This window comes from Cimex lectularius, unplaced genomic scaffold, assembly GCF_000648675.2.
Source record: "Cimex lectularius strain Harlan isolate CLEC.00 unplaced genomic scaffold, Clec_2.1 scaffold105, whole genome shotgun sequence".
NCBI lineage: Eukaryota > Metazoa > Arthropoda > Insecta > Hemiptera > Cimicidae > Cimex > Cimex lectularius.
In genome coordinates, this window is record NW_019394178.1 from 846,859 (window position 1) to 873,664 (window position 26,806).

Genomic DNA, 26,806 nt, shown 5'->3' on the forward strand with positions numbered 1-26,806 from the left:
TTTGCCCTTGTTCACTTAAATCTGAACGTGACATATATATATATATATATATATATATATAATATACACAATGTGTGCGTGCGCGCGCGCGCGTTTGTGTGTGTGTGTGTGTGTTGTGTGTATCTGTTAATTAAAACGATACTGAGAATGAGAGATATGAACAGTTGTATGAAATATTCGAAAATTTTTACAAAATTACTTTGTTTTTTAAATTTTATAATTCATCACTTTCAGTTACCAAATCGGCAAAATCTTACCTGATTAAAGAAGTCTGGTATCAACTAATTTTAAAAATTAAGAGTTCACGTTGATTTTCAAAAAATGAAAGCGAACCGGATTAACGTTTTTAGGTTTATACAACTGTGACAGCAGGTGAATTTTACCAACCGGGTTGAAAAATCATCCACCTCGGGAATTTCAAGACTGAATTAGGCGGAAAGGGCCCGTGGGCGGAATGTAGGCCTTAGTCGGCGAAGCCCTCGGGCTTAATTAACCCCCTGGAACAAAAGGGGACAGGAAACGGACTTCGTGAATCGCAACCCCACCCTCCGACGACTCGTTTATACAAATACAAATGTTTTTCTATGAGCGTGGAAAGTAGGTGGTGGCAGCAACTGTTGCAGTGGCGTGCGAAGTCCTCAGAGTGGGGGCGGTATTGAGCGAGGACCCAACTTAGTTCGGACCAGACCTCCAACCGAGTAATATCTGCCCCCGACCTTTGACCGGTAAATTGTTTAAATTTTTTTCACTATAATTTTTTTAAGATGTTCAATCTTACATAGAACGAGTGAGAGGAATAATTTGCTTTTTTCATTACGTCTACTTGCTCATTTTTTAACAACAAAACGAATAAAATCAATGTCAGATTTTGGTGTATTCCTTGTAATAAATCATTAACAATATTTTTATTTACTAAACCAATGCCATAAAAATTACTTCAGTCCACAAGTTTTATTATAAAATAAATCAGTAGACATAAATTATTTAGAACTGTCAAAGATGTATTGTTTACTTTTACCTTAGAACCTTGAAGTTTTCTTTAAACTTAAAACTTTATTAAGCACCGGTTTTGCTTGAATGCTACATTCTTTAAACAATAAACAAAATCAATTATTTAAGCTCATATAAAACACAAAAAAGACGTAATTTGAAGAATTGGCAGTTGTCACTTGTGATACCTGCCATAAATTAAAAAGGAAATATGGGAAATCTTTTAAATAATGTTTATAATTTTATTGTTAACACCTAAAAAATTAACTGCTTTAATTTATATAATGTCATAGGTTGCATATTGCACGTTGATATATGATAGGACAAATAGATTTCGAGATTTGATATAAACATTTTTATAAATACATAATTTCGTAAAGATTCCACTTTGATAAAAGGGTATGTTGAAGCAACAAACAATCTTTACAAAACTTTTGTCTTCTTTGAATGACGTCTTGATTTAAAATTAATTTCAATTTTTAGTCCTTTTGATGTAATATTAAAAGTTTATTAAGTATATATTTTACAGAGATTTTTTACAATAAAAAAGTGACATAGCATCTTGAAAAAATGAATATTTTATGTAAAGCCTTTATTGCATTTGAAAAAAAAAAAAATTAAACCAACACAAAATCGATTGTTGACATGAAAAGTCGAATTATTTTTTAGACCCGTTTTGACAAATTGGCATCAATCTATTTGTTAACAGGTTCAGAACGAATTGGCAATTAGCACGACACTCGAATACAACCGGTCAATCGATAATTTAATGGATCAAACCTATAAATTTCACACCATTTTTCGACACGTGACACACAGTCATTCACTGCGAGAGGAAGAATTAATTATTAATGTTATCAAAACTGGCGAAACGGGAGGAGGCGAGATTTTGAAAACGTACAGTCTTGTTTCTCTTTCATTGCAGAGATATCGCTCTGTTGATGATACTTGAAAACTAAGATGAAAGTTGATGTATTTTAATACAAGTTTAGCTAAAAATAACTTTAATAATATATTATTAAGATAAACTGTGTGAAATAGATATTTTGGTATTAAGCATTAGCAAAATATTTAATCCGTTGCATCTTAATTCACACCATTATAATATAGTTTTAAAAAAATAATATTCAAGGCAATTTTACAATTGTTGTCCTTTAATTTAATCACTATTCAATTCTTGTCTTCGAAACAGCGGATAGAGAACATTAATTCACCTTTGGCAGAAAGGCTATAATAACATGAAAGTACTCTTGTTGCTGTAAACTGAACGGTTTCAGAATCCAGGCCACTTCCAACACCGATTCGATTATTTTGTAAAGATATCCGGATTCCAATTTCTCCATTATTTGCTGTATCACTCAAGACTAGGTGTATCCTACGTCGCTTTTTTCACGAGTTGCAAGGCTAAAAGGAATCATTCGAATAAAGAAAAAAAACCGTGGCGAAGTAAAACTTTTTATGGATTACACGTTGATCTGACATAAAAAAGCATGACAAAATATTTCTTTCAATAAAACCTATCAACTCTTTGCTAAACGTTTTCTCAGATTCACATATTTATTCTGAACCTATTTTTATCATTTAAAAATGTAAATGTTTATTCTATAATTTTTCTTTTATTAACAAATTTAGTAAATATTCTCATTATTTTAACGTTCAAACACATTTTTAATAATAACAAAGTTGAATAATCCGAAATGTCTCCTTATTAAAGAATGTGTCTTGTAAGATTTTACGGTAAATCAGCATGTTATCAACGATAAACGTCGCAAAATAGGTCGTTCAAAGAAGCAATTTTATTAATGAATAAATAAAACCATTTAATGGACTATAATGTAGAAAATAAATTTTTTCCTAGTACACACCCTAGTCCACAGAAAGATACTTGTGTTTTAAATGTCTCCGTCTGTGGAATAGATACGTTGCGTGGAATAGTTAAGTTGATAACTTAATAGAATAAGTTAAAAAAAATTAATAACAACATATTAAAAGGAAATAGTAATAACAATATTATCAAGTTAGGATGTAGTTTTGGTAAAAGTAGGCGATTTTAAATAATAGTTTAAATTAATTTTCATCATATAAATTCCCATCCTGTCTCCCTCTCTCTCACACTCTCTCTCTATCTCTTTCCCACTCACTCTGTTTTTAATCTTTTTCCTGGTAATATACGTTTCAAACTTATGGAATTTGGTTTTGAATCTAAAAATAAGTTATGTATGTTCGTATTATTTTTAAATCCTTTTTCAATAATTTATAACTCTCTCCCTCATCCCATCAATGTCTCACTCACTCTCTCTCTCTCTCTCTCTGTCTCTCCCTCTCTCTCACTCACTCTCTCTATCTCTCTCCCACTCTCTTTCTCACTCACTCTGTTTTCAATTTTTTCCTGGGAATATACGTTTCAAACTTCTGGAATGTTGTTTTGAATCTAAAAACAGGTTACGTATGTTTGTATTATTTTACCATCCTTTGTAAATAATTCCTAACTCTCTCCCTCAACCCATCCCTCTCTCTTTCTCTTTCTCACTTTCTCTCTTTGTCTCTCACTCTCTCTCTCTCAATCTGTTTTCAATTTTTTTTCCTAGCAATATAAGTATCAAACTTCTGGAATGTTGTTTTGAATCTAAAAACAAGTTATGTATGTTTGTATTATTTTATAATCCTTTTTAAAAACTTTGTAACTCTCTCCCTCACCCCATCCCATCCTCTCTCACTCTCTCTCTCTCTCTCTCTCTCTCTCTCTCTCTCTCTCACTCACTCACTTTCTTTCTTCGTTAAGTGGCAGAAAGGTCCACGAGACCTAACTTTGTTTGATTAAATAAAACGTTTAATCAGTAAATCAGTCAATCTCTCTTACCTTATCTTTACCTTTCAATTTCAGACATTTTTCATATTCTCCTCTCTCTCTCTCTCTCTCTCTCTCTCTCTCTCTCTCTCTCTCTCTCTATCTATCTATCTATCTATCTATCTATCTATCTATCTATCTATCTATCTATTTATCTATTTATCTATCTATCTATCTATCTCTCTTTGTCTTTCTACCTTTCTATTTATCACTGTTTTATGAAAACCTAATATGAAAAAAGTTAATTAAAATTTGTTTTAACATTAAATGTTAGAGAGGTTACTTGTTCTGGAATAAATGTAAATGATTAGTAAATTATCTGGTTGCCAAACGAAAAAATTTTTAAAATACATTTGTATTTCTAAGAAAACTGGTAGGTTTAGGTTGGGAACGGATAAGACGTTTAAGAAAATCAAGAAGGTAACATCAAAAAACTTGGTTATTAAAATTAATTAATTTTTAAGTTTTTTCATAAACGGAATCTTCATAAACTGTGTTCATACATTCTTAGATGTCGGAAAAATTTACTTACACTCCGTGTTTTCTCGGATTGTGAAATATGCAGCGGCGCTCTAGGTTGTTTTACATAATGGAAGCAGATAGAAACGTGAGAAGGGTGGAGGATTTGGGTATTTTCACGGGACGGCTCGGTTTAAACATGGCCGATCTTTATAAACGGTGAAAAAAAAGTAATTTATTTTGCCTTCTTGAAAGGGTGAGAGGCAACCACTGTGAGCTTAATATAAACACGTGGATCTTTAAAACAACTGTCATAACAATGTTTACTTAAAAGTAAATACCACATTCTTTTCCATGTGAGCTACATGAAATTTAATGTTCAAAAAGAATTTTTTGTTGTTATAAACTATAATGTTGTAATAAACGTTGACAAATGAAAATCATACCCTTAACAAAATTACAAAAGTTAAATATTTACAATAATCGAAACCAATTATTTTTTACTTTAGAAAGCAAGAAAAGTACTTGAATAGATGTACTTACAGTTTGATAAATTATCTGATTTTTTAATAAACACCCTAACGAAAGTCTGAAACAAAAGGAAGGGCTTGCTTGCATACGCCTGTGTGAGGATAGGCCAAACCCGACACACACACGGACACCTGCTTGTGGGGGAAAACTCAGCGCAGGTGTCCCACTTGTAGAGAAAGTATAAATATTATATATAAAAAACAGATACTAATGCCGTTATTTTCTTGCATGCTAAAATTTTATGCTGAATCTTACGTGAATTTTGAAAATATAAAGAAAATAAACAAAAATTGAATATATAGCCGGCTCAAAGTACGGTTAGCATTACTGGGATTGTGTCTCCTCTGAAAATATTTCTTCTTTCTCAAATCGAGTTTTTTAAAGACAATTTACAGCAGTAGAGAATTATATTCTTAAAGTGAATAAATCGGAAAAATATCCTTGCATAAATTACAAACCCTAAACACCTATAGACAGTATATGCTTTCAGAAGGCTCACTTGTTGCTTACGCGTTAACGCCTTTTTCACACTTGTTTTCCTTGTTGTTCAAAGAAAACGGACCTTTTTCTACGATATCGTCCCAATCGTTCTCAAGAGTTTATTTAACGATCTTATATTTTTTTAAATTAAAAGCCCTCATAAAAGACTGAACCGGTTTCGCACTTAATCGATAGTGTTGCTACGGCCTTTTGCTGAATAAATTACGACAAAATTCCCACTTCGTAATCCGACAATCGATATTATCCCCCAAGTTTGCTCTCTCGGATGACCTGGCGGCCATAAGAGCGATAACTTTATCCTCGGAGCAACGAAATATGCATGCGGTTATTAACAAGAGGAAATTAACATAGAACATAGAACCATCATCTGACAGACACAATGACATTAAATTTTACGATTTTGAAAAATATAATTTTTTGTTCTAAATTGGATTATGTATTTTTTAAATAATTTTTAATAATATGAAAAAAGCTCTTTGCGTTAAAATACGGATTATATTTAAATCAGTTTTCTAAATACACAATATTATTGAGAAAAAAATTAAAATTCATTGTCTTTATAATTTATTATTTGTTACTTATATAAAACAAATAGTAAACCAAAGAAAAATATGGACAAATTACATACTGTCTTTAGTGACAAATAAGTCGTGATAGCCATTAAATAGAGAGAAAGTAAGTGAGAATGACAAAACGAAAAAATGAGTGAGAGAAGAAGAGAAAGAAAAAAGAGAAACTATAGTGAGGGAGAGAGAAAGAGAAGGATTGATAGAGAAAAATTATTACAAAAAGAATAAAAACTTATATTAATTAAAACCTTAGACAGAAAAGAAAACAGAGAAGAGATATATAGAAGGAGAGAGGAAGAAAGAGAGAACGGGAGAGGGAGAGGGAGTGGGAGAGGGAGAGGGAGAGGGAGAGAGAGAGAGAGAGAGAGAGAGAGAAGAGGACCGAGTACGAGAAAGAAGAAGTGAGCGAGAAATAGTGATAGAAAGGGAGGAGAGACAGAAAACAACGAGAGTGAAAGAGGAAGGAACAGAAACAAAGACATAAACGGCAGAAAGTGAAAATTAAATAAGAAATATATATATGGTTAAATTATTCTTCATAACAGGAAGTTCAGACAGAGAAAATATAAATATAAATAAATAAATAAATAAATAAATAAATAAATATATATATATATATATATATATATATAAAGACAATAATAATAAAAAATAAATGTAGAGCAAGAAGAAGAAAGAGAAAGGGAGAGGCAAAAAATGAGAAAGAGACAGAAACTCAAAAATAAAAAAGACATAACTATATACCATAAAAAAAAATTAGCATACATAACAGGAAGTTAAGTCAGAGATAATGAAGAGAGAGAGAGAGAGAGAGAGAGAGAGAGAGAGAGAGTGAGATAGAGGGAAAGAGAAATTGAAAAAATGTACACAAAAAGAGAGAAGTGAGTGAAATGAAGGAAAGGAAAGCAGGTGAGTAAAAGTGAAGAATGAGTCCATTTACTTTGGCATTTTAGAAGAAGAAACTTGAAAAGCAGCCAATAGAAGTATCATTTGTACAACACTAAAAAATCCATTAGAGTTGTAAAAATAAAATTTGAGTGCTGTATTTTCATACGCACATTACTGACTAAATTTCAGAGTGAAAATAAACAATATTATTATAATTGTCACTAAAATACAATCCAGTTATGTAAGTGTTGGTTGTATAACTAAAGGAGAAATGTTAAAAAAAAGAAAAGGTGGACAGAAGTTTGTCATTAAGCTAAAATGAACGCCATGCTTTATTGTTAACTTGCTTATCGAACATAGCCTCCTACAAATGGTCAATAAACTGTAAACGTGTTTATAACGACCATATCGTGAATGTCATGAAGCTATTTTTTTATCAGGTCTAATTTACCCAGGATCTATTGGTGCCCAAATCTATTTCAACCAATTTCCATTCGAGAGTTGCCGTAACGTGACACCTTTCTACTCATTACTGATATTGATCAAGTGTTAGGTGGGGAGAATTGCCTGCTTTCTGACTATTGCTTAATTTAGTTGTTAGTTACATGGGTAACTTCTTTACATCGTTACACGTAGTTGGATTTTTTATTACACTTTTACACGGAAAGGAAGGTAATACTATCTCTTAACGTACTTAATAAAACAAATTGCGTGTGGTGATTAGTGACCGTTAGTTAATAATTAATTATTCGGAGATCGTGAGATGCGGTCTGGTTTCAGAAAAACATTTTCTTTATTGTGCCAACGTTTCGATCTTTATTGAGATCATCTTCAGGGCTCAAAGTGTTTGTTTTCTGCGTAATTGTGCCGTTCTGAGGGCACTCTCATCACGACTCGCAAGAATGGCACAATTAAGCAGAAAACAACACTTTGAGCCCTGAAGATGATCTCAATAAAGATCGAAACGTTGGCACAATAAAGAAAATGTTTTTCTGAAACCTACGTCACATCAAAACAAATTACATTATTATTATTAATTACATTAAATTTGTTAACATTCACTATTCCAACGGACTTAGATATACTATGCGTTATCGTGAGTTCGAGATGAAAAAATTATATAATGAAAAAGTTTAAGAAAAGTTAAATATTTCAGTACAGATTTATAATAGTTATGTTTTCCTAATGTTTAAAGAAGTTAAGTTTCCGTTTAATTTTGCATAACAAAAATGATGTTAGTTCTCACTTAAAAAGATTTATCTATGCTTTTTGTATAGTGATAATTTTAATTACTGAAATGAATTTTTTTTTTTTACTTTCTTTACGTACTTTCTTGCAAGATAAATATTAATACTGAGGGTTTCACGTTAGTGAACACATATTTTACTAAAAATTAGTCAGCAAGTAAGACAATACTAAGTAAAGTATTATTATCACTTTTCTTGCAAGTTCTTGCTTTAATTATGTTTTTACATAAAACAATATCGGCAGGCAAAAGTTTCGCGCCATTATCATTTTACTGCAGGTCGTTTCAACATTAAAACCTTTGAGAGTGAGTTAAATCAGGACTTCGGCAATGTTTTTGTCTTTACGAGCAAGTCAAAGAGTCATAAGTAATTGTTTGTTTTGCCAGAGTATTAACAGAAATTAATTGATACAAATCAAAAACCACAATTGTGTTTTATTTGAGTTGAATTAAAATAGATAAAAATGAAAACTTGCAATACTCACACTTCAGAATAATGGTAATAACGTAGTTTTACAAAATAAACTTCCGTTAAGGAAATTCCTTAAATTGAGGGTTGCATTTTGACGTAGTTTCGTCATGAAAGTAACCTGACCGTGAGGTATTTTTTAACTGAACGTGAATGGTAGGGATATCGAGACCGTGACCTTTGCTTGGGGAAATTCTCCGCTTAACTTTCCGCGGCCCAATAAAATAGTAATAGTACAAATCATGCCATCACGCTCTTTCCCGCTGAAGTCTGAGGGATGGAAGACGTCAAATATTTTTTTCCAATATCCTTTTTATAGCGATTCATTAAGTTTATCTATTAATGCTACGTCTATATTTAAATCTGCCGATTTTAAGTGTGTGCTTGCCTTGATAACAATTTAATTGGCAATGTTTTTCTGATTATGAAAGAAAATTATCAAAAGAGATACAGAAAACGAATAAAACAAAGATATGAAAGAAATACAGATAGAAAAAGAAAGAAAGGAAGAGAGGGAGAGAGAGAAAATGAGGATGGAACAGAGACACGAACAAAGTGAAAGAGAGTAAAAAAACAAAAATACAGATTAATTCCTGGGCAAAATACGAAAGAGCAGAGAGAGGGGGGGAAGACGATGAGAGAGAGAATACAAGAGAGGGATAGAGAGAAAAAAGGAGAAAGGGAGTAGAAAATAAAAATATAGAATGATTAATATACATAATACAAAGGGACAGAGAGAGAGAGAGTGAGNAGAGAGAGAGAGAGAGAGAGAGAGAGAGAGAGAGAGAGAGAGAGAGAGAGAGAGACAGACAGAGACAGAGACAGAGCGCGAGAAAGAGAGAGAGATGTTTCTTTTTCTGAGATATTGAGAAACTTTTTGGATTGTTTTGCACCTGTTGTATACATTAGTGTTTCTTTCTCCACTCACTGTTATGTTTCTACTACAATTTCTACATCAGAGTAGCTAATTGCATTCAATCGTTTTCGTGGTCCGCTTGTCCAATTGGTATCTTGCAATTAATCAAGGGATTTCGTTGAGATAAAAAAGTCAGTGTTACTAGCGGGATTCGAACCCACTATCTTCGGCTAGATGCGCCGCTGCTCTCCCACTTGAGCTATCGTGACCTCGATCCACTCGGATACCAACTTCCCATCTCAACTCCACCTTTTGAATTTTCCCTCCTTTTTGCCATTTTTCAAATGTCGTCTAATCTATTTGATTCTCGGCGTTAAATGAAATGGCCACGGAAAGCTTTAGTGCAGGTATACTTCATTGTAACTTATACAATTCACTAGTTTTCGTGGTCCGCTTGACCACTTAACATCTTTCAATTAATTAAGGTTTTTAGTTGAGATAGAATTAATTAATTGAAAGATATTAATTGGTCAAGCGGACCACGAAAACTAGTGAATTTAATGTTAAAATGAAGCATATCTTCACGAAAGCTCTTCATCGCCATTTCATTTGTCGCCGAGAATCAAATTGATTACACGACATTTGAAAAATGGCAAAAAGGAGGGAAAATTCAAAAGGTGGGGTTGAGATAGGAAGTTAGTGTCTGAGTGGATCGAGGTCAAGATAACTCAAGTGGTAGAGCAGCGGCGTAACTAGCCGAAGATCGTGGGTTCGAATCACGCTCGTGCCACTGACTTTTTTATCTCAACTGAAAACCTTAATTAGGTGACAGGTACGTTGCTTAATGAGATGGAGATATGTTAGACATTTCTAGACCAGCGTTAAATTGAGGGAGGAAGAAGTTACAGCGTTCATTGCTGCTCGGCTATCTGAAAATATATTTAGGCAGTACCATCTTTTACTTTTTTAATATTTTACTTGCACATAGAGTTCTAATTCGATTGATGTAAGGTTGGAAAATTGGGTCAGGTCTAGAATTCTAAAGGTTTTGCTATGTCAAAATTTTAGCCTTTGCTTCTGCCTCCAGTCTTCGTTACTTAGACATTAACACCTATTTTGAAGGGAGATAGAGAGATAAATAGAGGTGGAGAGAGAGAGAGAGAGAGAGAGAGAGAGAGAAGCAAAAAAGGAAAAATTTAAAAGAAAGGGAAGAAAAAGAAAGAAAAAGAAAGAAAAAGAGAAACGAAACGAGAGTAAACGCTAATTTAATGCAAAACAATAAACAATGGCTTAATTTATAATTTAATTGGAAATGTTTTTGTGATCGTAAATGAAAAGGAAAGAGATAAAGAGAGATAGATATAAAGTGAGTGGGTGAGTGATAGCGGTCTACTCTGATAGATTGGTAAATTAAGGTAAAGTTACGACCTAATTAAGAAGCTTTAACGTAATTAAGCTAAGCATAAACATACTTTATCAATTGGTAATTATGTATGTTGGAATTTATTTTTTGAAACAAACCTCTTTAGAAAAAAAACATTGTTGGATTTCTGATATTTAAACAAATTCCTATTGTAATTGATTTTATACAGGCTTATAAATACAATTAAAAGTCTGTCCATATGAATTCCTTTTATTATCCTGTCCTTAATGCTAAAAAATCCCCCGGATAATAGAATTTTTTGCTTACCTTTTGGATATTTATAGTACAGAATTTTATTGGAATTTTACTAAAACATTTGAACGAGTATACAGTCCAGCGAAAAAAGCAAATCCCCTTCATTAATGAGAAACGTATTATAAAAATTCTTGGAAATCTAACAGTATTGTTAAATTCAGACACTACTTTTCTAGTCCTGTTCCTTTGCAATCGATTCATCCCGTATTTATGCCAACAAAATAAAAAAATGTATAAAATATCATTTCTTTAATGTTTTTCCTTTAGAAAAAAACTTTTGTAGTTGAATATATCCAACTAAAATACATTTAATTAGCTAGTAAAATCCTTAAATTTTAGTGGGAAGATTCCGCTTACCTGGATAGTAACACGTAAACATTGAAAATTTGCGGGAAACTTTTCTTTATGTTATAAATAATTGTCTTTTTATTTTAATAATTGTCATTGCAATATGCTATGTTTGATAAATATAAACATATTTACTCCATTAAAATTAACAAGCCATTCTTTGGTTTTATTGTCTAAAACACTATGTTATTACGACGTAATGGATAGTTGTAACAATAACAAGGTATGTTTGGACGTTTCTGTTGTTAATTGTTGTTAATGAGGTTAATATAGCAAGGTTATAATCTAATATATTATTGTGTGTTAAGTCTGGCATTTAAAAAATCAACATCGCAAATTAATTGTTTAAATAAATTCACTAGTTTCGTGGTCCTCTTGACCAGTTAATATCTTACAATTAATTAAGGTTTTTTAGTTGAGATAAAAAAGTCAATGGCACGAGTGGGATTCGAACCCACGATCTTCGGCTAGATACGCCGCTGCTCTACTACTTGAGCTATAGAGACTTCGATCCACTCGGAGACTAACTTCCCATCTCAACCCACCTTATGAGTTTTCCCTCCTTTTTGCAATTTTTCAAATGTCATGTAATCTTTTTGATACTCGGCGACATATGAAATGGCCACGGAGAGCTTTAGTGAAAGTATACTTCATTTTAAACTTATTAAATTCACTAGTTTCGTGGTCCGCTTGACCAATTAATGTATTACAATTAATTAAGGTTTTTTAGTATAAATCTATTTACGTTTTTTAAATCTATTTTTTGACGGGGCAACAAGAAAGACCGCGCAGTCTTGCCGGTTTAATCTATTAAGGGGCGCCGTACTATTTGACAGTTAAATATTATGATCTTTTTAATTTTAGTTTAAATTTGACATTAAAAAAACAAAAAAAACATTGCACATAAAAAACCACTGGTAACTAATCACTCAATTAATGCGCCTAATGGGGAAACTTAATAAATTATGTCCAAAGGCGTTAACCTCTCGGCCACCGATGGAATCTTGCAAGCCGGCCCAGTTGTTGAACCAGTTCTTTTGCACCTACATGCCAGTAGCTACAATTTTGGCCCAATTCCCTGGAAAGTAGGGTCAGTGGCGCAAAGTGGCTCGAAATATTGAGAAAAATCTTACTTAAAATACTGATTGTCAAAGGTTAATTTGACTATTTAAAAGGAAAAGTTTAAGACAATTAAAATGAATTACATTAAAATTATTTTTTAATATATCATTACAAACTAAAATGACACTGGACAATGGTAAATCGTGTTCAGATAGCAAAACTTTCTCGAAAATTGACTAGTGTTACACAACCTAAAATATAAATCAACACTGAAAATAACCGAACAATTAATACCTGGTTAAGAGGCAAACATTCATCCCTATCTTTAAATTATTAACTGTAAGGCCTCATTTAGTCGGGTCGTCATTATAACTAACTAAAACAAAATGATTTGTTACTGGTCGGTCAGGCCTGGCAAAAAAAAAACTTTCTCTGTTTCTTGAAGTCTGTTCAAAGACGAAATATTTTCTTCAGTCCACTCACAGGTCAATCTGAGTATGTCGATCTCAATTAAGCCAGTAAGAATCAACAACCAACCCGAATTTTTCGAAAAAAAACACAAAAATTGTGATAACTTCAAAACTACTCCATAGATCCATTCGAAATTTGTAAAGCCTTTTAAAACCTTGTAATGTGACAAACTTGGCATCCGTAAATATATCGGAATTTGGTATATAAAATAAAACATTTAATGAGCTTTGTTTGATATCATCCTAATTTTTTCACTTACAATGACATAAAAACCAAGGTTATAAACGTTGATATAGGCTCAAAGAAGAGAAATACACGTGCAAATGTAGAAATTGGATAAAATCCAGCGCAGTGCATTTTCAAGTTGAACACAGGATATTGGAGGGAAAATTCCCTTGGATAATACAACCCGAAAATTTCTAAATTATATTGTCTGCTATAAAAGTTCGTATTTGAAGGCTTCAAAGGATACTTAAACCTAATTTAATTTGTTTTTTGAAAAACATTTTTTGACTACTGCACTGAAAGCGTACTTTCGTTTTTGTAATATTTTATACCTCTAATCTCATTTAATACAATTATGTAAAAAATAAATTAATTGGCAAAATAAGTTTTATCATAACCTTCAAATTCAAGTAAAACTAGGCAAAAACTATATTTTTAAGAGATATGTCAATTGGGTAAAATGTGGTATCTCGGTTCCTTGTGCCAAAACCGCAGAGAAGTTTTTAATATCTTTCAACCTAATATTTTTCCGACCCAAAAATATTGTCGTCAAAATAAAAGGAGTTTTTGAGAAGGGGGCGGTAGCAAAAAAGATGTCAATAATTATGGTCGACCTTTCAAAACTAATACATCACACGTTCTTAATTTTTTTATATTTGCTTTTGTAGAAATAATAAAAAAATTATTGCCGTGACCAGGATTCGAACCTGGGTTATTGCGGCCACAACGCAAGGTACTAACCACTATACGATCACGGCTATCCCGGAGGTGAAAGTCTTGGNTCGAATCCCGCTCGTGCCATTGACTTTTTTATCTCAACTAAAAACCTTAATTAATTGTAATATATTAATTGGTCAAGCGGACCACGAAATTAGTAAAAGTAAGTAATAAAGTTTACGGTTACGTAAAAAAATTATAATGTAATATAATTATAAAATCCACTCTATGCGCCGGAGATATTTTCATTTTGCAGAAAATCGATTCTAAAAAATAATTTTCACAAAAATTTTCCAGGAAATGAAGTCATTAATTGTTAATGTGATGTACTTGTTAAATCTGGAAAATGGACCACTCGCTACCACGATTTCCTCACTAATGTTCCTTTTTCTGGAAAACTTTTTTTGATAATAGAATTTCACTTAATTTTAATTAAAAATTAAAATGTTTTACGGTATATTAACTTTTTTCTAATTCAAACGACTTCAAAGCTCCACAAATGAAGGAAGTACCGTAAAAAGTATGGCGGGTTTTACGATGGTTGTTTATTTTTTAATGCAAATATTCTTGCTTTTCCTTTTAATAACAAATGCCTCTCTCTTCAATATCAATGTAAATGCGTGTGGTTAAACTTTGACGTCAATACAACTGCTATAAATGGAGATAAAGGAACGTGAAAAACATTTCTCATCATATGATAATGTTGAAATGAATCATTATTAATATTATTATATATTATTTAAGAAAACTAGATTTGCTAGTGATGCACCAAAATGTACACCGATATGCAAATTGCATAAGGTCACAAATATGCCCTACATTAAGGATTATATAATTACTCTGTTGACGACTTCTTTATGAAGATTGCGCACAGTGAAAATATTGAAGTAAGAACAATAGGGCTGGACCTGACTATAAAACTTGTAACAAGCAACAATTTCCGCTCCGGGAAAAAATCGAAGTTTTGAGGTATATTGATATAATAAGTGCATGATAGTGGTGTGTCGTGGAAGCTAGGCCGTCCCTTTGTCAGTCTAGTGTTTTTTTTAAGTATTTTTGGTGAGGTGAGTTCAATTGGATAAGTTTTTTTTTTTTTTGACGATTAGACAAGTCTGCTGAGTGCTAGTTTATAGCTCGTATTCCCTATTGGGAATTGTGAGGCCTGAATCTCTCTAGAAACCTGGTTTCAGGGATGGGTAAGATTTATTTAGTTTTTCTCTTTTTCATTAAACGTCTCATCTGTTTTTTCAATTTTTTTCAAAATTTTCCAAAATCATGTGAAAGGCCCTTTCGTCCCAGAGGGCCGAGAAGGTTTTCGAAATCGATTACCCCCTCTAAATAGGACTCCCTCTCCTGTTGTTTCTACTTCTGGGGCAAGGCATTTTATTATTTGTAGATCGGATTGGAAAGATACGGCCTTCACTCACTATCGCCAATAAGAATATGTAGAGTAATAAATAGAGAAGTAGAGAAAGCAGAAAAAAGGTCATGACGGTTTAATTTATATTGAAGCGTACAATGAGGAACAAGGGAGTAAAGTAATGAAAATTAAAAATTTAGAAAATATATCGGTAAAGGTTGAAAGAAATGTGAAATTGAACACCTCAAAAGGAGTAATTTCTTGCTGGGACTTGAAAAAGTGTCCTGATGAAGAACTCCTCAAAGAATTAAAAAGTTCTAAAGTCATAAGCATTCAACGGTTAAAAAGAAAAGATGGTAGGACATCTTTTTCATGGGTTGTCACGTTTAATACCCCGTGTCCCCCAAAAGAATTATTTGTTGCCTACATGAAGATAGCCGTAAGGCCATTTATTCCTGCTCCCCTACGGTGCTTTAAATGTTTAGATTTTGGAAATACAATTTCTTCTTGTAAGAAGAAGGTTTTTATGTGTGGATGTGGGCTAGAAAGGCACGAAAAGACTGTTCCTTGTCAGTCTTCAGTGTGCATGAATTGTCAAGGCCCACATAACACCTTGGCGCGTTTCTGCCCAAAATATATATATGAAACCCAAGTTTTGGAGCTGACAACAAAACCTAAATTCATTTAGTTTAAGAGAAGGATGTACATGTATGTGAGAGGTGAAGTTTTAAATTGGTATCGAAGCAAATATGTAAACTGTACATACGCAAATATTGTATATAGACTTAAAATAAATAAAATAATAAGAAAAAATATACCGGACAATTGTGAAATACAACCAAGCTCCGGCTCGAAATCGTTCATAACAAGTATATCAAAATAACCACAGTTGCTGAAAAAAAATTTAAGGTAATAGAAAAGTTTTTTTTCCGGTTTTCGACAAATATTCTCCATCTTAGGACATAACGTTGAATATTATGAGTCTCTGATATCATTTCATTTTGAATTGAAAACACTTTCAAAATTTGTGAAAAATTAGGGCAATGCGTTAAAAAAAAGCTGATCCCTACGTCGGCTTAACGAGCGAACCCATTAAAATTCTAATGGAACCAGAATATTCTATTCTTTGGTTTCTTCGTTATTCTTTGTTCACTTTCTGTGAAAAATTACCTTTGGAACAATGTACTAAGTATTGCTATAAAATAGGTAGAGGAAAAATGAAAGGGCATTTTTTATAAAAATTCACATGGTATATTTCACATTAATATCCTTACAAATGTTCTTGTAAAAAAAATTAAAAGAAAAGAGATCAAAACAAGGAATAGAACCTGGGTTTTTGCGACTAAAACGTAATGTCCTAATCACAAGACAATCACGGCCACTACGAAGATGAATTTACTAAATTATAGATCATTTATAACAGACACAGAATTACGTACAAAATGATTTATTTGATATAATTACAAATAATATAAAGGTTGGCAAGATGTTTTATGATTATCAGTGATCCTTATACAAATAAAGGCAAGTGCTGTAAAATAATGTCTTGAAAAGTTGAAAAGCATTTAATATTTAAAAATTTACGTGTATGAGTCAATAAGTATTCTTTTATGAATATTTAGTTTTCTAAGAAACAGAATTTGAGATTGAACATGTCATCGTGCTAAAACAAAATTATAACTTTTAAATATACATTCTGTAAGTTGAGAGGATGAAAGAGAGAATGTGTGTGTGCGCGAGCGCTCGGGTGCTAGTTTGAGCTCATGTGTTTTTATCTGTGTGTGCTATAGTGTCTGCTTAACTTATTTGCGCAGTACTTTTTTAGAAAAAATAAAAAATTTATTGCCGTGATTCGAACCTGGGTTGAATGTTAAATATATTCGCCTCATAAGCTTTTTAAATGACTTTTTTATTTCCAATTTATTATGTATAATTAAATTTCGTGCAATTAGCTGTGTTTTGGTAAAAAAAGTGAGATTAAACGTAATTTATAAAAAATTGAACTTTGTTTTTTCTTATTGATTTTTTTTTATTGAGCAGGCGAATTTGAGTAAAAATAAAAATTTTATTGCCGTGACCAGGATTCGAACCTGGGTTATTGCGGCCACAACGCAAGGTACTAACCACTATACGATCACGGCTATCCCGGAGGTGAAAGTCTTGGGCGAATAAATCCTTCAGAGGCTGTTAAATGTAGAGCAGTCTGAGAAGAAATTCTCAACACTATAAGAGGACCAAAGGAAAAAAAACAGTTGACGGTAGGGGTTTTGACAATCGCTAGCGGCTCCAAATCCGTTTCCAGGAATTTGAGGTTTCTTTATTTCAAAGGTGAATCGATAATGTGGATTTGAGGAGAGAATTTAGTCCAACAAAAAATTGTTGAGTAACAATCAATATTATAATTATAATTTCACAGAAAATTATAGTGATGTTAAAATTTTTCATTTACAAATAATTTTTTAACTATAACAAAACATGGCCAGGGAAATACTAATTTAACAAATGGTTTTCAACGTTTACTCAGCTAGTGTTTTTGAGGGAGGTAACAAATCTTCATTCATTAAAACTGGTGGTCAGATCGCGATAACAGAATTCGCAAAGTACAACATAATTTTCAATATAAAGTATTTCATCAACGGTAATAAAATTTTAAAACCTGTACGTGAATTTAATGAAAAGGGAAATTTTAGTCCCGTAATCAGATTTGGAATGTTTGCTATTGCGGACATAATGTCCTGATAAATAAACAATCACGGCTACCCCGGAAGATCAACAGTTTAATCATATATCCTATTCTGTGAATCATAGAGAAATTATTAGTCTATTCATTTGAATAACAAATTTGGTTGAGATCACTTTTATAACAAAAATTCGATAGTTGAAAGTGTTCCGACGCTCTTTTTTAAACTGCTACTCCATATGCAAAGATACAACTTGTTGATGTGAGGGGCTATACTGTTAGTAAAATAGCACCACTGAACCACCTTCTATTTAACATAACAAAAATTAAAAAGAGAAAATAATTAAAAAAAAAAAATTAAAGTAAAAATGAAAGCTTGCATATAAAGTGACAAAAATATAAAAGAATTTTTTTTAATTCACGGTCAAGGATTGACGCTTAAAACAAGAGGCCGATTTTTCTTAATAAGAATCGGAGTTAGAAAACTCGGATGACGATAAAAATATATCGTGAAGTCCTGAAGAGTCGGTAGGGGAAACCAATAACATGGGTAGGCTTACAAAACGATCTGTTCTCGGTGAAATCTTACAGCCGAATGCCGGTGGAATAGCCACTCAACGTAAAGCAAACGTTAACCCGAAATGTTGGGTTTTACAAAAGCAAAATAAATCTTCTTATTCGGACTTAACCACTTATCATTTTTATTTATTTCAAATTTTTATGTTTAATTTCCTATTTTACGTTGTCTGCTACTAATTAAAGCACATCTATTGATTTTCCCGGCGACAAAAAGCAAATTGAACAAGCGGACCTGAAGAATTAACGTGTTTGACGATAACTTACCTGCGTTAATCTTTAAAGAGGGTCAGGTCCGATGTATATCGATGTATCCTTTGATATTAGAAAATTTACAATTGGACGGGCAAAGGGAATGACAAGTGGAAACTGTGGTTATATTGGGAAACGGATCGACGTCGGACCTATACATTCCGCTACTCTCAACCCTTTCCAACCCCCAACCCCTACCATAAGTATCATAAAGAGCTTACAAAAGCCTCCCACAAGGCATATATTCTCACCTAACCCCTTTTCTATAATATTCTATATGAATTGAAACGTTGAATTTATACAATTTATGATTTAGGAAAACAAAAGTTGGCCAGTTTTATTGTTATATCTTTCAAATCATTAAGGTTTTTAGTTGAGATAAAAAAAGTCAGTGTCACGAGCGGGATTCGAACACACGACCTTAGGCTAGATACGCCGTTAACCACTTGAGTTATCGTGACTTCGATCCTCTCGGACACTAACTTCCCATTAAGGAGGAAAAATTTTAAAGGGAGGGTTGAGATGGGAAGTTAGCGATCGAAATCGCGATAGCTCAAGTGATAGATTAGCGGCGTATCTAGCCAAAGGTCGTAGGTTCGAATCCCGCTCGTAACATTGACTTTTTTATCTCAACTAAAAACTTTAATTCACTGAAAGATATTAATTGCTCAAGCGGACCACGAAACCTAGTGAATTTATTGTTAAAGGTTTTATTTTGATTCTCAGCCGTACAAAACCCAAAATCCAATATTCGTTACTACGAATTACAAATAAAAATTCAACAATCCAAGGCAGTGGGGCCTAGGCCACACAGGGGGATGTTGAAAATAACTCGTTTAGATTTTTACTAACCTATGTGTCTATTTTAATTCGTCCTTTAGTTTAAAAATAATCGAATATAGTACCTTCTTTCGGTATGAAATAGTTGGATTTATTTGTCGGACTTCGGGTTATTCCGATCCTCAAGCGAGGGTATCTTATTTTCATGGCATTTCAAGTAAGGCTAATCATCATCAGTAATTTAAATTATTGTTCATTAAAATCTTGGTAGTCTCGCATTTTCATAATTTAGTATATGTTATTAAAGTGACAAATAAATGATAAATGTACTAAATTGTCAAGTTATATTATTTCGGTTTTTAAAGGTCCTAATTCTAGAATAATGAGAAACGAATGTTCTTTTTTTAATCGTTGGATAAATTAGTATTAATATTAATAATTAAATAGCAAAAAACGTTAACATAAATGAAGAATTAATTAAAAGAAGTAATTTGATCCATTAGACCACTACACATAATGGAATTATTATTAATATGCAAATAGATACGAGCTATTCGCGTCTTTATGAGAAAAAAAACTGATAACTAAAATTTCAATAAATATTAATTACCACCTTATAGGTTTATATTATTTATAATACTGGCTTTTGCATATCAACACATCTACGGTCTACTCCAAATCTATGAAGCAATGAAATGAAAATAAGATTGGCATATAAAAACAATACTGTGCAATTGATAATCCGTAACTTTTCGTATCATAATTTTAATGCTAAACAAAATTTATGAGTCCGAGCTCCATAATTTAAAAAAGCCTACTTAATGGCGAAAAAACTGTATACTTAAAATAATTATTACATAATATTGCAAGTGATGATTTTCCTACCTGATAAAATAAAGCAATATTTAACACGAAATAATATTAATTTGCATTTTACTATTGCGGACTATTATAACTGATTTAGCACGTGAAGAACTACGAGTAAATTGAAATGCATTCCGAGAATCGTATTACTTTTTACAAATATAATTTACATGAGGATAACTGCATTTTACCCGATATTTTGTTAAATTTCAACCAAATCTATAGGAGTTTTTTATTTTTCGAGAAAATTATAAGATCTACGAATTTCACTGAAATTGACTAATTTTCACATCACCTGGATATTAATTAATATCCGGCAAATATTTTTTAACAGTGCACCTGTCGACGATTTTGCGATGAAATATAATTTAATCTACTGGATGCTCTTTTTAAAAGTACTTTGGATTGAATCTCAGGTGTCGTATTCCAACGATAACTTTAGCGTCCACCAACTGCCGCTATTTAAAAAAGAAAAAAAGATTGATTCTTACTTTGATTGATCTTATCACGTTTGTACGCAGTCTCTTTAAATTGGTGTGTTAAAGGGGTATAACATATTTCAAAAATTGAAGAAGATGATAAGTTGAATTCCTGATCAAATAATTTATTAATTCATAACTTATACGTATTCGTACAACATAAACATATTCGTTCCAACGCCCCAAACGCGGAAGGTGGTATTCGGGGTTTAAAAAAAAATGCCTTCCTGGTTTTATAAATATTCTATAGTGATTTTCCCCAATAACTTTTAACTTTTATGCAGTGAGCATTTTAATATTATAGATTACTAAATCCATTATAGTTCGTGGACCGATTGACCTTAACATTTTTCTATTAATTATTATTTATGAAAGGTATTGGTTGAGATAAAAAAGTCAGTGTCACGAGCGGGATTCGAACCCACGACCTTCGGCTGGATACGCCGCTGCTCTACCACTTGAGCTATCGTGACCTCGATCCACTCGGACATCAACTCCCCATCTCAACCCCACCTTATGAGTTTTCCCTCCTTTTGCCATTTTTCAAATGTCGTGTAATCGGTTTGGATTTTCGTGACCTGTGTTGAGATGGGGAGTTGATGTCCGAGTGGATCGAGGTCACGATAGCTCAGGTGGTAGAGCAGCGGCGTATCTAGCCGAAGGTCGTGGGTTCGAATCCCTCTCGTGCCATTGACTATTTTTCATCTCAACTAAAAACCTTAATTAATTGTCACGTATTAATTGGTCAAGCGGACCACGAAAGTAGTGAATTATAGATTACGTTTGTTGCGGTTGAGGGGTGGGGGAGAAAGGATTTGAAAAAGTAGGACACTGCACAAAGAAGGTTGGAAAACTCTGCTCGAACGTAAATAATCATGATTTCAACAATAATACTGATAATAGGTTGCAGCATATTATAATAATATATTGTTTAAATTTGCTACACTTATGTATGCTCAAAATACTAAGAATAATAAATAGTTTGAAAAATGTATGCTATTTAGCAGTTAAATAATTTATGGAAGTAGTAAGAAGCGGTCAGGAATGAAGTATTTTAGAAAAACAACTTTTTCGTTTTTTTCGTCTCGATCATCATTCGGGTCATCTTCAGGGCCTAGGAAAAAATTACAAAACATAGCTGATAGCAAAAATCAATTACAGAACACATACGAATATAATATAAATTTTGTTTAAAATTATTTAAAACCAAAAAATTATTGGCTATCCGTATTGCGTGGAAATCATTTAGTTCAACATTAAACGTTACCTCGCTCCTTGTGAGGAAGGATATTAGCCGAGAAACTTTCCAGGTTCTAGTTATTTTCAGACCGGAGTCATGGGAAAACTTTCTCTTTCACTTAAGATGATGACGCCTGTTCGATTTAAATCGAACCAAATTCCACAGGTATGAGTTTTCGTAAAAAATTTCAACTTTCAATTTAACCAGGACTTCTTTTAGGACGATGATAGAACGCCAATATATAGGAAATAGATATTGACGAAATTTCGTAATACAATACAAAAAAAATTATTACAAGTTTTATAACAGATCAAATGATTAATGTTAAAAAAAAAGGAAATGCAACAATCATACGTGCATGTAAAATTGATAAGCCTTATGCATTAATTTTTAATTATTTTTCTTAATTTTTCACCAAATAGTTAATGATCTATCTATGATGAATTCGACATTCATCAAACATTATCTACTTATTGATCTCAATTATTCACTCACTCTCTCTCTCTCTCTCTCTCTCTCTCTCTCTCTCACTCTCTCTCTCTCTTTTGCTATTTATTTCTCATTCTCTCTCACCCCCTCACTATCACTCTTTCTTGTTCCATTCCCCTCAGATTCTCGGCTGTCAGAATGCATATTTCGAACTAAGACTTTCTCACCAACAACAAGTTTCAATCTTTAGTACCTTGCGTCGTACCCGCAATAACCCAGGTTCCAATCGTGCTCACGGCAGTAAAATTTTTATTAGAAGACAAAATTCCCACTAAAAAAACAACAACTAAAAATACTACCATATATACATAATATAAAAGTTCTTATCTTCTTGTTCATTACTTCTTTCTCACACTCACCCACTCAACCGTCACACTATTTATTACCTTATTAATTTATAAACCTATTATACTTATTTATTTTACATTTGAACTAACAGAGAAAAGTACTTTATTGAAAATTACAAGGAAACAATTAACCTGAGCAAATAGAGAATGAAAGGATTGCTAAATTATATTGTTAAAATATTCAAATATTTTGTACTCAATGCAATATTAAAATTAAATCAGATATCGGAAGTTTCAGCAGTGTATTTGAATACAAAAATTTGATGAATTAATAATAATTTATTCAAACTGATTCGATCAATGTTAAGTACAACAGAGCCACAATTGCTAGGTGATCCAGAAAACTTCATCTGAACCAACCCTCCGGTTACTCCAGTCGATATTCACCAAAATGATTTTTTTTTGCATATGCAATTTTACGCTCTATTCTTAACAAGGAGTAATCTCCATATTAGCAGCAATCGGCATATTGCTTTTTTATCATTATTAAATAATTCTAATTTACAGAATACAAAGTTTACCCTTTTAATAAAATATAATTAATAACGTACGTTATTCTTTTGTTTCCGTACTTATTTACCTTACTTATATCTAAATCATAATAATTAAATTTTTCTACGGTATTTTCAAAATATCATCAAACAATTTAGTTGAATATTTAATAATTCAAGGCCAATGCCCCCCATTGGAGGACGAGTGATCGACGTGTCCCACTTTTCTTTTCTCTGCTCCATATAGAGAGCGTGTAGGAATACCACCCTATATGAGAATTGTGCTTGAGCACGGTAATAAGTACGAATAGTTTTCATTAATTTATTGTTTTTTTTGTTTTTTTTTTCAATATCATATTTGATCTTTAGAATATATATTCTCCCCAAGCTGGGCTGTTTTACAAGCTTCTCCACCATCCACAACTAAAATTAAATATCTAATCGGTTTTCAATGACTATTTACTAAATGAAATTCTATTTGATTCCAAGACTTAAATGTAATTTCAAATTATTGGCGAAAATGACAAATTTAAAAATCGCTGATTACTTTATTTTATTATTCTGCTTGTGAAAGGCGTTCGGAGAGAAAAGAAGAATGTCCTTTCGAACAGTCTGGCTTGTATCCAAAGCCGGTACAATGCAAATAAAAGAACTTTGTTTCCTTTTTCCGACAAAGGAGCCATTTCCTTATTGAAGTACGAAAATCCCGGACCCTAGAAGGGAAACGGCCGCTAGTTCAATTTATGTTACAATTAACCCGCAGTTCAATGAATGAACGGACACCTGGTCCTTTTTGAACTTTTCAATCAAAAGGTGCCTCACAGGGATTAATTTTAAGCCACAATTCTGATTGGATTAAAACTTGTCGAAATCTCACTTAAAACTAAATCAACAAATCTCATGCATGTTACAGTACGTTAATTATTTAAATTATGTGTGGTGATTAGTGACCGTTAATCGATAATTATTCAGAAATCGTGAGATGCGGTCTAGTGTGATGTAGGTTTCAGAAAAACATTATGAACCCTGAAGATGATCTCAATAAAGATCGAAACGTTTATATATACGTATCGATCTTTATTGAGATCATCTTCAGAGCTCATAATGTTTTTCTGAAACCTACATCACACCAGACCGCATCTCGCGATTTCTGAATAATTATTTAAATGATATCCGATTATTTTACATATTTATCATTACAATCAGTGCATTTGTTAACGGTTTGAAGAAAACATAGGCATAAAACAAGAATGTCTTACAGTTATAAATGTGAATAATGGAAAATTTTCAAACAGATTCCGTGTTAATGAATGGTAATTCTTAAATTATCGCATTAACATATCAAATCTGCCATCACTCTCCGTTTTACCAGGCCAGTTTCACTTTTTAATAAATATGTCACATTTCAATTCATTTCAAAGTGTCAATGTTATGATTTAGATTTCGTGATTAGGCCTAGAGTAAAAAAAAAGAGAATAGGGAATAGACAGTTGATTCGGAGAGGTGAACAAGATTCCGTGTAGATGAGAGACAAGAGAAATGTGCGATCCTCAAAAGTGTTGTATTCCCTAAAATAGAGCGCTTCGTCCACTGCGAATTGACTGGAAATAGTGAGTACATATTCACCTTGTTCTAAATGGTCTGGCAAACGCTTTGTAGGAAATTACTGTTTATTTAAATTTATAAAAAGTTTTAATTGTTTGTTTAAAATTTTAAAGGAAATTTATTGGTTTTAATTATTATTTTCTTGTGTGTTTAATAAATTGTTTTTAAACTTTAATTAAATTTTATTATCAAAAGGCACCTGATCGGCTGTATTCAGGTTCGATCAAGACCTCTGGGGCTCTGTTTCTCGTAAAAAGGATTCAGAATTGGGCCTGTCTTGTTGAATCGAGAACAGATCGTGACAAATATATACGTTAAATTAAATTGACGTTAACGATCAAACGTTTGCAATGAATTGTAATGTACCGAAAAGATCTGGGTTTGATTTGATCGGAAAATTTTCATTAAATTGTTTTCATTAGTACAAAAGGCAGACTGACCTGTTCTTTTCCAAAATAAAGGGCCAAAGGAGGATTACGTCGTGACACCCGGATTTTTGGATCTCAAACACCGTTTTGGCATAAATACAGCCAATTGTGTTTCATCTACTAGATATAAGATGATAACTTACATCGATTTTTGAACTGACTTTTTATTTTTTATTGCAACAAAGGAAGCCATCACAAGTTGAGTTTTGTCATGGGTAATAAGTAATTTATTTAATAGCAGGATGGCTTTAGAACATAAAAAATGAGCATTTCAATCGTATTTCTTTTTTGATTGTTATATGGTGCATAGGTGGTCTATACCCTTTAATGAAAATAGTCGTTTTTCACCTCTTCAGCATTCGGTAGAAAAAAGAATATTAAAAATCTAAAAAAAGTCCATAAAGTTAGTAACACCGACGTTTGGAAGAAACCATAAGTAAAGATGTAAGACAGGAGTTATTTCAAGGCAATTTATCAGGTGCGGTGATGAGCTGAAGAATGTCTACGGGTTTTTGTGAAGCAGATCAGTTCAGAGTCGGTTGGACTTAATTGGCAAAAACTAGGATAGCCGAACGCACAGTTGTGAACTTAGTTACTCTTAACATATACAACGTATTTTAAAATTATTTAGTTTATATTTAGTTTCATTTTTATTTTTCTAATATAAGAGCGTTATTCATTTTCTGGTAATAAAAGCCGAATAGTTGAATAAAACTTGGTTTAAGTTAAAAGTATAAAAACACATAAAATTTTCAAAGGTTATTTTCGTGATAAACGTTTTTCGATTAAAAAAATAAATAAAAGAAGATAATTGACAATCAACTTTTTATCTCAACAAAGACTTTAGATAAAAAGAATAATTAATTGAAATAATTAATATGGTCAAGTATGACCGATAAACACATATGGATTAATAACGGATAATATTAATTTTTATAATATTAAGAAAATACGCTTATTTATAATTGGCTAGCCGTTAAAATGAATTACATGTATATTAATTTATCACGTTTTCCTCGTTCAATTGGACAGTGGGAATTTATTGAGTAATTTGCGAATTGTTTTTCCCCCTTGTATTTCACCAAATCCCTGTGAGACGTTAAAAACGGATATCACGTCTTTCCCGCAACTTCCAACCCACTCACGAACATTTTATAAGAATTTATTTTCGTATTAAGAATTACGTGGTAAGTTGCTTCTGCGAAGTTCAACCTCGCCAATTTTAAGCCGGATCATCCTTATTTGACGCCAAGGCCCGAAACCGAAAGCCGGCAGCTTAAAAAACTGATCCCTGTAATTAAACCTCGCTTAAGCTAATTACAATAAAAAGGTGCTTATATCATTTAAGCTTTTATCC

General features: G+C 32.3%; 2 protein-coding genes and 2 non-coding genes across 5 annotated transcripts in view; 1 reads left to right on the forward strand and 3 right to left on the reverse strand.

Moving 5' to 3' along the window:
* LOC112126113 overlaps positions 1–26,806 on the reverse strand; it is a 302,358-nt gene that overhangs the window by 65,530 nt on the left and 210,022 nt on the right. The gene's annotated exons all lie outside the window — the stretch shown is intronic.
* Positions 708–26,806, forward strand: part of LOC106664874 (protein slit) — a 234,670-nt gene continuing 208,571 nt past the window's right edge. Inside the window, exon 1 of the mRNA XM_014390923.2 lies at positions 708–725. The gene's annotated coding sequence lies outside the window, so the exon portion shown is untranslated. The remainder of the gene's footprint in view (positions 726–26,806) is intronic.
* On the reverse strand, positions 13,828–13,899 carry Trnah-gug. The gene has a single exon. It is a non-coding gene; the product is annotated as a tRNA-His (tRNA).
* Trnah-gug lies at positions 17,288–17,359 on the reverse strand. The gene has a single exon. It is a non-coding gene; the product is annotated as a tRNA-His (tRNA).